Source organism: Anolis sagrei, chromosome 4 (genome assembly GCF_037176765.1).
Source record: "Anolis sagrei isolate rAnoSag1 chromosome 4, rAnoSag1.mat, whole genome shotgun sequence".
NCBI lineage: Eukaryota > Metazoa > Chordata > Lepidosauria > Squamata > Dactyloidae > Anolis > Anolis sagrei.
The window spans coordinates 15608251-15623007 of record NC_090024.1 but is presented as its reverse complement, the minus strand read 5'-3'; positions in this window follow the sequence as shown (position 1 = coordinate 15623007).

Sequence of the window (14757 nt, the reverse complement as noted above, 5' to 3'; positions counted from 1 at the left end):
AAAATAAGTTTGAAACCTGTTTAGTGGAAGGAAGAGTCCTTTCCAGAGTTGTTTAAGGAATGTTATAAATGTAACCTTTGAAGATATGTGCCTCTAAGAGTAAGAAACATTGAAACTATCACGCTCCTTCTACATTTCAATAAATTTGTTACTGTTTTTCCTAAAGCCTGGTCTGTGTTACAATTCCTTTCCAAGTTAAGTCATGCTACACATTAAAGAAAGACCAAGTCAATATCACTAGCTATTAGCTACGCTATCAAATTAATAAACTCTTACAAAGTGGTGGCTCCTTTACAAACTCTTCACAAATTAGTGGCCTCGTTACACCCAGCAACTACAATTCCCAAATGTTAAGTCTATTTTCATTAACTTCACCGGTGTTCACATTTGGGCATATTGACAAAATCAACTCCACTCCCAATTCTACCATTATTCAAATGTGGGCATATCGGGTATTTGTGCCAAATTTGCTCCAGTGAATGCAAATGCATCCTGCATATCAGACATTTACATGACGATTCATAACAGTAGCAAAATGACAGTAGCAATGAAAATAATGTTATGGTTGTGGGTTAACACAACATGAGGAACTGTATTAAGGAGTTGCGGCATTGAGAAGGTTGAGAAGCACTGATCTAATTGGATGTTTTTTGTTTCCTCATTAAAACCTTTGCTCTCTTAGATGTATGTGTCCCTGTTTAAATCATGGGGCAGAATTAGTGCCATTTGACACCACTTTAATTGCTATGAAATCTTGAAGTTTTAGTCTCCTCTACTGAAGATGCAAATAGCATCCCATAGCATAGAATCATACCATAGCATTGAACCATGGCAATTAAAATGGTGTCAAACTGCATTAGTTCTACAACATATATACACCCTAAGTATCTGCCACAAATGTGGTTCCCAGTCTGTGGCACCTGGCATGGCATTGCTCCCACATCTTTACGTGGATGCTTTTTGGGAAGGGGGCTGCTTCTATTACTCACTCAGGTGGATGTGAATCCCCACAATGGCCTAAATGACAGAGATTATTTTTCACAGGGAATTTCCAGTCCCATTTGCAAAGTGTTCAGGAACTAGACTTCATAAGCAGCACTCTTAAAGCCTACCCAAAAGAAAGAGGAAACATGAAAGCTGAACCCGTCTGCCTCATCCTCCGACACACAGCAGCCTCAGCAGATCTGTTTGTGAAAGCCGGTTCTGGTGGGATCAAAGGAACCCGTGTTGTTTGGCATGGTTTTGACTCCCAAAAGAACCGCCTGTTTATCTCCTTTTAAGAACATCGGAGACATTTTTCAAACTGTGGCTCATCTGAGTGGAATTAAGACCACAGTAACCAGAAAAATAACTGTGGTTTTAGCTTGTCTTGGTTTTTTTTTCTTGTTTAAATCTTGTTTGCTATTTTGTTAGAGATTGGCACTGTCTCTCCCAACATTGGCTGGAAAGTTGACTTTGACCTGTAGTGAGATTGCTCCAAATGTCCTGGTCATCAGCTGCCCTGTTCCATTGTTGCAAACTCAGACTCCTGGCTTCCTTGATGAATTAATCCACCAATAATGTAGACTTTTCCTTTTCCTACTGCTTCACCTTTACTTTTGTTTCAGTAAAGCAAAACAACAGCCTCCCTATGTATCTATTTATTGATATGCCAGCATGAGACCAAAATAGCTGAAAGACACCAGGTCCTATCTGATCTTGGAAGCTAATTAGAGTCTGCCCTGGTTTGTGCTTAGATGGGATAATATTAATGAATATCAGGTGTTTGTGGTATATTTCAGAGGAAGAAACCAACAAAGCCACCTCTAAGAATTCCTTGTTTTAAAACAAGCCTTATAAAACTCATTGGGGCCACCATACATTGACAGGTGACTTGAAGACACAGACAGGCACACAGTTGGATTCCAAGTCAACAAATCTTCTAAAGATCTTCTGAAGACCTTTTACTATATGGGTGGAATATTGTGGGAGAAAAAGCTTGTGTGGTGGTTCTCCTAATTCAGGGATGTCAAACTCATGTTCATCGAGGGCCATTTTCATCAGCTTTATGGTTGCATTCAAAGGGCTGTTGAATCCATTGATGGAGAATCCATGGATACAGGAGGCCAACTATATTTTTTACATAGTGGTCAATGCTCTTTAATTTTTACCCAATTTAGGGCCCAGGGTGTTATTGAAAAATAGCTCTCATCACTTTTGATTATCTACCATTTGGACTGGGATAATGGGAATTGCAACCCAACAGCACTAGTGGCTCTGAAGTTGGGAAAAGGTTAAGACACTTACACATTGAGTCTTGAACTTCAAATAGTTTTTGAAACTGAGCAAGTTTTAAAGATTCATAGTGGATATAAAAATTGCTAAAATGCCTATCTTTATAAATCTACAAAGATAGAATACAAATGAAAGATACTGAAGAGTGAGCTTTGGACAATATCATAATAAAAATATTTTCAAGTATACACATTTTTAATTAACCTTACATTCACAAATCTATATACAATACAGTAAAGCAAAGGATTGCTTTTTAGCATGCATTTGAACTCAAACTGTACAGCTCAAGAAAAACATACATTTGGAAACTTGACAGATGAATAAAGATGGGAATATTTGGCCAGGGAGTGGATAAAAATACACGTTATACATATGTGTTTATCTGGAACTCAAACAACAGTCTGTATCAAGAATAGCCTGTTACACATATCAAATTGAATGCACTGTTTCCATCCTCCAAAAAAAAATGGCCTCACTACCTCTGAGGATACTTACCATAGATGCAGGTGAAACGTCAGGTAAGAACGCCTCTGGCAGAGCCAACTGCCACTTGGCAGGGCAGCCCTTTTAAAACAGTTAGTCTGTAGTCAGCGAACTACAGGGCAGGCTGGTTCTGTTGTGTGTTGAGAACCAGAAAGGTAGTCTGTAGTCTAAGAACTACAGGGAAAGGCTGATTCTACGGTGTTGAGAATCAGGAGGGTTTAGGCTTTTAGCCTGTGTAGTTTAGATAGGTCAAGTTGACTTATTTAGGATAGTAAGTAGTGTATGAGCAAAAGGGGGAGAGAACCCTAATAAGAATCTTTACTGCAACAGAAATAACATAAGGAAAGAATAAACTTGTGCCTGAAGAAATCTCTTAAAGAAAAAAAAACATTTTGAAGGAAAATAAGTTCAAAACCTGTTTAGTAAAAGGAATAGTTCTCTTAAGAGTTGTTTTATGAAATGTGTTAAATGTAACCTCTGAAGAAATGTGCCTCTAAGAGCTAAGAAACATCAAAACCATCAAGCTTCTTCTATATTTCAATAAACTTGTTACAGTTTCTTCTAAAACCAAGTCTCTGTAACAAATACTTTCAAGTTAAGCCATGCTACATATTGAAGAAAGACCAATTCAATATTACAAGCTATTAGTTGTGTTATCAATTTAGTAAGTCCATACAAAGTGGTGGCTCCTTTACAAACATTTACAAACTGGTGCCTTCTTTACAAATTGGTGGCCTCTTTACAACACCTTTATATGAATCTTTGGGTCTTTAAGGTCAACTGTGTGGTTGTTTTATTTGTTTTATTTCCAATGGAAGTTGACCATACACTTAATGAAGAAGTCCATGGCCCTAGGTTTGCAAGACCTGAGCAGGGCTGTTGAGAAGAGGATGCCTTGGAGGTTGCTCATTTGTGGTAAGCTCGTCCAAGGGTCTTTCTTGCCTAGTTTTTTTTTTTTTTTTTTTTGGAACCCAAAGTTCTGTGGCTCTCTAAATCTGCACAGTTTTCCAGTGAACCACCATTCATTCTTTGTAAGTGAGCTGGAACATGGAGTGATAATCATTCACAAAATTCTGCCTGATCAAATGTGCAGCTGTTTTCTTAATGAATTCTCTCTCTCTCTCTTTCCACACACCTCTCTTTTATAAATGTCTAAAGCCAGCAGAGCTTAAAACTTTCCAGATTTCTGTCCAATAATGGGTGACTCAGAGCCTTTCAATGAAGACCTGGTCATAGAATTCTCGCTCTCAGTTGTTTATTCTTCTCTCGTTTGCATTAGAAATCCAGACATCTCTATGTCTGAAAAGCTGGGAGAGACTTCATTGCAGTCATTCCACATTAATGCCTTGTCCATCAAGGAGCAGAACAGAATGGTGGTAAATAAGGGAAGGAAGGAAAACAAAACTGAAAGGAGCTCTTCAACTAAAAGAGGAAAGCTGTGTTCATGGCACTGAACTGAATGGGATTTAAAAGTGTTTTACTTTAGGATGGATCATGCCATCACCAAAGTGGTGCACAACTGTCTTCCCCAACCTAATTCCTTCCAGGAATGTTGGACTATACTTCCTATCATTCCATTGAATGATGAACAAGAACAGCTCATGAGACCTCAGGGTTACATGTGTTCCCGGAGTAAAGCAAACTGGTACTAAAGCTGGATTTTGGGCAATGGTTCCTATCATACAGCATCATGCGCATCTTGCTGCTGGTTGGCCTTTCTCCTGTAATTCTCCCATCCCTTGCTATCAATAGGTAAAACCTTTCCTATTCCAGTGCCTCCCAAATGTGTTGGACTCCACTTCCTATCATTCCCTGGAATGATGGTCATCAGGAACAGTTTATGGAAGTTCAATGTCTCATGGGAGCAAAGTGAAATAGTCAATAGGGTTGTTGTAGGTTTTTTCGGGCAAAATGGCCATGGTCTAGAGGCATTCTCTCCTGACGTTTCACCTGCATCTGTGGCAAGCATCCTCAGAGGTAGTGAGGTCACTACCTCTGAGGATGCTTGCCATAGATGCAGGTGAAACGTCAGGAGAGAATGCCTCTAGACCATGGCCATATAGCCCAAAAAAAACCTACAACAACCCAGTGATTCCAGCCATGAAAGCCTTCGACAATACATTGTCAATAGTTTGCCATCCCACAATGTTCCAATCACTTACCTTAGTGAACAGATTCATTCCACTTCTTTGGGAGCAAAGTACAACAACAACAACAACAACAATAGCGATAATGATAACAACAACAATAATAGTATTTTATTTATACACTGTCCCCTCTCCGAAGGGACTCAGAGTGGCTTACAACAAGCAATAATACAAAAACATAAGCAATACGTGATAAGCAACAATAACAAAACAATTATCATTTAGTATAATTTAAAATACAATAAGTATTAATAAAAAAGAGATTAAAAGCACTTTGTCCTGTAAAAGCAAAATAATTATATATCACCGTTTAGCCAGCAATTCCTATTATCAAACTCTCCAGCAGTTATAATTAACGATCTCATGATCATCGAAGGGGCTTTCATGGCCAGAATCACTGGGTTGTTGTAGGTTTTTTCAGGCTATATGGCCATGGTCTAGCAGCATTCTCTCCTGACGTTTTGCCTGCATCTATGGCAAGCATCCTCACTACCTCTGAGGATGCTTGCCATAGATGCAGGCGAAACATCAGGAGAGAATGCCTCTCTGGACCATGGCCATATAGCCCGAAAAAACCTACAACAACCCAGATCTCATGATCATTCCAAATCCTGTCTAATGGTGTCCAATAAAATCTAGCCATGTCCAAAAGCTTGCTGAAATAGCCAAGATTTTAGCTCCTTCCTAAAGATTAGTGAGGAGGGTGCTTGTTTTGTTTTCCTGGAGAGAGCATTCTAAATTCAGGGGCCACTACTGAGAAGGCCCTCTCCCCACCAACCTCACTTGTGAGGGAGGTGGGACCGAGAGGAAGGCCTCCCCAGTTGATATTAAAGTCCGGACAAGTTCATAGGGAGAGATGTGGTCATGTAAATAGGCAGGACCCAAGCCATACAGAGCTTTATAGGTAATAACCTGCACTTTGAATTGGGCACAGTATCGAATTAGTAGCCAATGAAGCTGCTTTAAGGGGGGGGGGGTCATACAACCCACCCTTGCAGGCCTGTAGCCGGGGGGGGGGGGGGGTTCATACCCTCCCCCCTGAAAATTTTCAGGTTAAAAAAAAACTGGTTTACTCGTGAATTTTAACTGGTTAACCAAATCCCCATGCTAAGGCTATGAGACGCAAAAAATTAAGAGTCCCTCCAGAACTGCAAGCACTATCTCAAGCAAATATTGACAATTTATTCACATTGTCATTACTTGCAACAATAGCCAATGTAGCGAAGCAACCAAGTTGGGGGGGGGGGATGTTGAATCCTCTCATTAAGGAGCCCAGACTTGGTGGAGGTGGTTGACAGGGGCGGAGCTGCAGGCTACTGAAGGCTGCTCTGCCCCCTGCTGTGCTCTTTTCTTCAGTGTGATCCTACCCCCCTCCCGAAATTTCCACCCCCCCCCAAAAAAATTTTTTTTCAACCCTCCCCAAAATATTTTTCTGCTTACGGCCCTGCACCCCTGTAAACAGGGCTGCAAATCTCTGTACTAACTGAAGCTTCCGGATGTCTTCAGAGTCCCTTTTGGGATGGAAAAGGATGGTATATAAATACCACAAATAAATAAACAAGTTTTAATTGTGGAAAGGCCCTCCCAGCCACCTCCAATACCTGAGCTTCAAGCTTCAGTGCTGAGCCTAGGATGACCCCCAAACTGCGGACCTGTGTCCTCAGGGGGAAGTGTAACCCTATCGAGCACAGGTTGCCACCCTATACCTTGATCGGCTTTACGACTAACCAAGAGGACCTCTGTCTTGTCTGGATTAAGTTTCAGTTTGTTAGCCTTCATTCAGCTCATCACAGCTGTCAAGCACTGGTTCAGGACTCAGGAGGCTTCCTTGCCTTGAGGTGGAAGTGAGTAATAGAGTCAATAGCTTGCAACACCACAATGTACCTGTCGCCTCTCATATTGGAGCATCCTCCTCCCCCCCCCCCCTTACTATTCCCAACCTCTCAATTTTCCATTTATTTCATAGCTATATTTTTGTTTTTCAAAGCTGAAATTGCAAAACTGCTCTAAAATAAATAAAAAGTTATATAACAGTGGGAGTGTGGGAAGTCAGGGTTGTACATTGATGCATATATGAGTATATACGCTATTCATTTATACCACTGAAGCAGCCACAGCAATTATTTTGTGACTCTCCCTTTAATGCAAAATTTGACAAGGGGTTTTGGACTGCGGCTGAATAGCTTTCGTGCTGTTCTTTTACTTTTTCTTGTTTGACGACTTATTTCATTTGGCTAAGGAAGCACACCAGAAGGACAGGGTAATTCAGACTGGCAGGGTAGTTTGGATGAGAGGAAGGCTGCGAATTCCAGGTTTCCAGGTTACACTGTACACATTGGAACATTAAAAATGAAAAAAAGAGAAGAAAAGTAAAACATTGGTAAAACTCAAAAGATTTTTGCCTTGCTTAATAGTCTTGTTACAGAATAAATCTTTGCAACCTATAAAGTGCCCCAGCTGAAGGCAAAGCTACTGTTTGTCCAGGGCTGGTCCTGCCATTAGGGAAAGGGAGACAACTGATCCAAATGGTGGTAACCAGCATCCCCAGCTCTTCAACCTTTCCTTTTGATTTCCCTGGATATCATTATCATTATATCATTGTCATCCTCACTACCTCTGAGGATGCTTGCCATAGATGCAGGTGAAACATCAGGAGGGAATGCCTCTAGAACATGGCCATATAGCCCAAAAAAACCTACAACAACCCAATGATTCCAATCATGAAAGCCTTCAACAATACATTATCATGCTTCACATGATAATTCAGTTTGGAGGTGGATTAAAACAAACTGGTTTCACTCTGAAGCACCTGCACAACCACTACAGGAACCAATTCAAAGATGGGACTTTGGGTACAATATCAGCTGACTGTGGATGGGAACCGAATCTAGGAATTACAGTATCTATGGCTAGACAGCCTCCAGACAGACTCAAGAAAATGCAGGGGGGTTCCCCTTAAGTAGTCCACTGAGCTGCCGTGATGCACACATACGCATGCCATTTCAGATTCAGTGCTGGACCATGGAAGGGCACAGGAAATGAGAACAAAGAGGTGGCAAGAAAGAGTCCCCATGGGAATGATGCGAGTTCCTCTCTGAGAAAGTGATTTCAGCATTTTAAAAAAGTGCTTCAGTGTATAATGCTCTGTATAAAGCAAGCTTGTTTCTGTTTTCTCTGGCTATTTTTTTAATGTGCCAGACTTGATGGCACAGTAGTTAGATCACTCTAATAACAAATTCAGGTGATATGTGCCAACAGTCATGTCACCAAATTGTAAAACAAGTCTACTGAGAAACAAGAGGGAAGTAGAGTCATGTTTGAGAGAACACAAGGTTTGCAAAAGCAGAAATGATCTTTTAAAATGACAACTGGGCTCGACAAAAAGCATCTCAAAGCAGTCCAAGTATGATCGGGATCCTAGAAGAAACAAAGTGGCTATATGAAGTCCATGAGCATGAGGAAAAGTTCCGTTATTTGTCTTTGTTTATGTTGTTGTGTGCCTTGAAGTCATTCCCAATCTATGGCAATCCTGAGGCAACTTTGTTACTTTTATTGGCAAGATTGGTCCAGAAGAGATTTGCCTTTGCCTTCCTCTGAAACTGTGTGAGTGCGACTTGCTCAAGGTCTTCCACTGGTTTCATGGCTGAACAGAGGTTCAAAGCTTGATCTTCAAAGTCATAATCCAATGCTTAAACCACTACATCATGCTGCAACTCTCCAAATACCCCAGCAAGCATGACCTGTGGCCCTCATGGTTTACAGCAGTGGTTCCCAACGTGTAGTCCATGGACCACCAGTGGCCCGCAAGAACTAAAATATGGTACGCAGCCTCTGTATCAGAAACTAGGGCTGATGTGGTCTATCCAATGCAATTTTCTGAATCAGCACCCCAAATAACCAAACTGAATCTATCATGAATGACTTTTCAATGATTTTAAAGCATAGGTTCTTTTTATTGCAATTTCCAGTGTGAGAAGGTATATTAGATTACAGAAAAACATTTAGACAAAGAATGACATTGGACATACAGACATACAGATTCTATGCAACTACATTGGATTTACAATTACATTGGTTAACAAACAAACAAAGGGGAATAACATTTTCCGTCAACATTCGCACACATGTACACACATTCATCCACATGCATCCAAATATTACCATATCCTTTCTCCCTCCTTGGAGAAGCACCTGTTAGGCCAGACCCTGCTACCCTGCAGCCTACCAATGTATAGTTCCATAACTTCCATAATGCCATAACTTCAGAACGCTGAAATGCCAAAACTTCTTTCCAGTGCCAAGGACCAGATCTCTGTTTTCCATACAGCAGAACCTGACTCCCTGCACAAAATCCAAGACTCCAGAAGCGCACTTCTTCCTCTTCCCTTGAGAAAGAAGCCTCAAAGTGTCCAGAATCATGCTTTCCCATAGCATATCTGACACTCTCCAAATACACCACCTCTGTCCTTCCCATGGAGCAGAGCATGGCAGGTGGAACAGACTCCTCGGTCTGCCACGATTTGAGCATTATTAGTCTGAGTCTTTTATAGGAAAATTCTGTTGATGTAGTCCCAAAGTTGTAAATCAATGATAGACACCTTCCATCCTGGATCCATCTCAATTTCCTGGCCAGATGTTGATCTTCTTGATTGGTGTTGATCTTATGTTGACTTCCTTCTTAACATAAGGAAGGCTGCAAACATTTCCTTTATCACTGTCCCAGTTCTTATCAGAGTTTCTCATTAGCAAGTCCAACAAGCAGGTAGTTAGTCATTGCAGGCCTTAATATTATACTGGTGTTCCCAAAATTATTAACTCCATCCATACAACTTCCATTCTTCCATTCATTCCCACACATCATATTAAATTCACATTTATCAAATTTGCACATTGAATTTCTTGTGACAAATCTAAAGTTGACCAAAAACTGATTCGTAACCCTTTTGGTACTAATGTTGGAGAGTGGTGCCTGTTCAAAGTGGTCCCTGGTCAAAAAAAGATTGGGACCCACTGATCTAAAGATTAGGAATGATGATCCAATGAACCATTTATAGCATTGTGATCAAGCACTTGATCTGAGTCTGAAGTAGAGCAAGCAGATAGGAATTTTGACTTGAAGCATTCACTTTAGGAGGCAAGAAAACAATGGATTATAGAATCAAGCAGTTGTAAGGGGCCTCGTGGGCCATGATATATTCTTCATTCAATGCAGGAACTCCAGGTAGAACATCTCCAGCGGGTAGTTGTTCCGCTTATAACACTTTCTTCCTGTATTATAAATGTTATTGTGTTATTGTTTAGCTGATGGTAGTCATATTACTATTGGTTGCACTTCACTGCATTGAATGTTTGCCGCTGTATGTTGTGAACCGCCTTGAGTTCCCATTGGAGAGATAGGGTGGGATATAAATAAAGTTTAGTATTATTATTATTTATTAAATGTCATTTCCTAATTGGTTCTATCATAAAACATGGAAAAGGTTTGTGTTTGCAGTCTGCACAAAAAGTTAAAAATGGCATATGAAAGGTTAAAAATAGCACATTGAAAGAAAGTCTAAAAAATGGCAGCCACAAAAAGCGAAGTCTCTGGAGTAGAACAACTACTTTCAAAATAAGTACTGCACAGTGAAACAGGAAATAACACTTTCAAACCAGGAACAGAAAATATTTCAATTTTTGTTATATAGTGCAATACCATATATGTAGGAAACAAAATATAATAGGAAAATAGTATCAGTCAGGAAGCCACCAACGATATGTTGAAATGCAACCATTACCGGTATATCATTTGTATGCTACGACCCAACTCTTGCTGAGAATGCAACCATCATGCAAAGACCATCGGATCCTAAATAGCCCCATGTGCGCCCGTTTGCTTCTTTTTCTTTTTCAGTGATCAAGGGAGGGAGAAATATGAAAATGCTCTGTAATTATACCAGGAGTTCAGTGGTGTGAAGAAAGAATGTAAATATAGCCTTGTGGGATGTCTTAAAATGTCACAAGAGGTAGCATAAAAGAGCACATCTGCTTCTGAAAAACCGCTTTGTTTGGGCGCTGTATTTTCAGAATGTTGATTCCAACCCACCAATTCTGCTGAAAGACTTTCTAACTCTCTAATTTATGTGTTTTCTCTTTTTAGAAATCTATTAAATTTTGAATGTACAGATTATCATTTGGCACCTGATTTTTCTTACAAAACTGTTTATTAAGCTGTGGTTAGATCAGGCATGGGCAAACTTTGATCCTCCAGGTGTTTTGGACTGTCAGGAACTGTCGGAGTTGAAGTTCAAAACACCTGGAGGGCCAAAGTTTGCCCATGCCTGGGTTAGATCACTGACACATTGGACTTGGGACTATCACATGAATGCACTTCCACTGAGCGCATGGCCTCGGTTTTGAGATCTTTGAGGGTTAATTAGATCTAGGGAAGTAATGCTACCCCTCTATTCTGCTTTGGTTAGACCACATCTGGAATATTGTGTCCAGTTCTGGGCACCACAATTCAAGAGAGATATTGACAAGCTGGAATGTGTCCAGAGGAGAGCGACTAAAATGATAAAAGGTCTGGAGAACAAGCCCTATGAGGAGCAGCTTAAGGAGCTGGGCATGTTTAGCCTGAAGAAGAGAAGGCTGAGAGGGGATATGATAGCCATGTATAAATATGTGAGAGGAAGCCACAGGGAGGAGGGAGCAAGCTTGTTTTCTGCTTCCCTGGAGACTAGGACGCAATGGAACAATGGCTTCAAACTACAAGAGAGGAGATTCCATCTGAACATGAGGAAGAACTTCCTGATTGTGAGAGCCGTTCAGCAGTGGAACTCTCTGCCCTGGAGTGTGGTGGAGGCTCCTTCTTTGGAAGCTTTTAAACAGAGGCTGGATGGCCATCTGTCAGGGGTGATTTGAATGCAATATTCCTGCTTCTTGGCAGGGGGTTGGACTGGATGGCCCAGGAGGTCTCTTCCAACTCTTTGATTCTATGATTCTATGATTCTAATTAAAAACAATTAAAAACATGCTGGTTAAAAATCAAATCCAAGTCTGGGTCAATTCATTGTCACGAGCTGCCTAAGTCTTCTTTGTCACGAGTTGCCTAAGTCTGCCTAATTGTTGGCAACAATTCAATGCCCTTGATAAAAACAATATAGAATATTAAATAGACCCTCCCCTAATAAAATATTAAACATTATTAAACACATCACATAAAATAACATTGCCTATCACACAGAAACACAACCTTTGTCATGAACAGTCCTGGGTCACTGCACTTTCAACTTTCACTTTCATGTTAAATATTCCTATGATGGGCCGAACACTTGGTTCCACAGCCAGATCTTTAGGTGTCTCCTAAAGGTCAGGAGAGAGGGGGCTGATCTTATCTCACTTGGGAGGGAGTTCCACAGCCATGGGGTCACCACCGAGAAGGTCCTGTCCCTCGTCCCCATCACCAACACCTGTGAGGCCGGTGGAGCCAAGAGCAGGACCTCCTTGGAAGATCTTAATCTACAAACTGGTTCATAGAGGGAGATGTGTTCAGACAGGTAAGTTGGAACTGAGCAGTTTAAAGCTTTATAGGCTAAAGCCAGCACTTTGAATTGTGCTCAGTAGCTAATAGGCAGCCAATGGAGTTACCGCAAAGGGGGGTTGTATGCTCCCTGTGCAATGCCCCAGTTAACAATATGGCTGCAGCACGTTGGACTATTTTCAGCTTCTGAACAGTCAACCCCACATAGAGCGCATTGCAGTAGTCTAGAAGTTGATGACATTTACCTAAGTTTACTTGAATAAGCTTCTGATTCAGAATGCTGCTTAAGTCCCGAAAGATATAAAAACATTGCTTTTGTTGAAACTGCCAAAGCCTGAGCAATTTCTTTCCATTCTGAATATACTGAATATACACATGAATTAGAATTTTTTGCAAAGAAAAATGCACACACACTCACGCACAAATTCACCTAACAACCTTACTTTTAACATGGGTTAGGATTATTTAGGGATGTAGCATGGAGAGTATATATGAAGAAGCACATTCAAGAATGTTGAATCCTATCCATTAACTCTTGGCTCCTGGTAAGACTTGTGGGATGAGAGATATGTAGAAGGATGCATGACAGAGACATGATCCATTAGCCGTAAAGTCAACAAAACTGTGAATATGAGAGAATGTTCCTTCTTGTATACAGTTCCTGGAATTGCAATAAAAATTCCAGTAAAACAGCCAGAGTGTAAAATACAAACACAAATATGTAGTTCAGGGTGACTGAAAATTATAGTGTATGGGAGCAGTTCATCTCCAGCTGCTTTTCTTGCCCTATTATGCCTCACCACTGCAAACAAATTAAGTTGCACCCTTTGTTGTGCAAATTGACCCTATTATCATGGCAGCTGGTGGTTTGATGTCAATAAGATAGGCAATAGGAGACACCAGCTCAAATTCCTTATTAAACCCCTGTGCCGGTGTCACGTTGCCAGGGCTCTGCCTTATTTAGGTAGAGATGAATCAAACTCCCAGTTTTAACAACTTGAACAACCATGGATACTGCTACACTGAAGAGTTAATGCAGTTTTATTCCACATTAACTACTATGTCTCAATGCTATGGACTCATGGAAGCTGTACTGCTACACTGAAGAGTTAATGCAGTTTTATTCCACATTAACTACTATGTCTCAATGCTATGGACTCATGGAAGCTGTACTTTAACAAGGTTTTTAATCTTCTCTGCTACAGAGTGCTAGTGCTTCACCAAACTACAAATCACAGGCTTCCATAGGATTTGGCCATGGAAGTTAAAGTGATGCCAAACTGCATTAATTCTACATAGAATTAATTATTAATTCTATGTAGAATTAATTATTAATTCTATGGAGCCCCCGGTAGCACAGTGGGTTAAACCCCTGTGCCGGTGTCACGTTGCCAGGGCTCTGCTTTATTTAGGTAGAGATGAATCAAACTCCCAGTTTTAACAAACAGTTTAATTAAAACAGCACTTACTTGCTGACTGTTTTTATAGTCCAAAATATAAAACACAAAGATAGCACACAGCTACAGAATAAACAAAAACTGATAGCAAAAATAACTTCGTAGTCAAAAGGGTCCAGTCCAATGGTCAAATGCCGAGAGTTCAATAAACAAAGTCCAGGGATCAAGAGTCTATACCGTAGTCAAAAGCCAGTCCAAAGGTTCAAGGTTCCAAGATTACAGGAGACAGGTCAGGATACCGAAAATTCAACAGACCTGGGGGGAAAACCAGCAGCATCCACCACCAAAATGCAACATATACTTTCTCCCAAACATCAGACTCAAGGTTAGCTCCTTAAATCCAGTAATACCTAGCTGCAGCCCATCTCCTGCACACCTCCACCCCTATTGCTTTCACCCATGAACTCCCACTTACAGATTACCAAACCCTCTAGAATACTCACATTAACCCTTCCACCACCAACCATCAACTGCAGAACATATGACAGCTGGCAGGACTGAAGACCGACAGGTCACAGGTTCGAATCTGAGGAGAGGCAGATGAGCTCCCTCTGTCAACTCCAGCTCCTCATGCGGGGATATGAGAGAAGCCTCCCACAAGGATGATAAAAACATCAAATCATCCGGGCATCCCCTGGGCAACGTCCTTGCAGACGGCCAATTCTCTCACATCAGAAGTGACTTGCAGTTTCTCAAGTCGTCCCTGACACGACAAAAAAAATTAATTCTACAGCGTAGGTTCACCCTATGATTAGTCTCTGCAACACTTGGTTGAAAAATTGGCTCCCCCCCCCCCCCATCTTATAAGAGCATTTATTTCCGCTATTGGCTTTAGAGTGGTGAAGACCATCTCCAGAATCCTAGATTGGCCACC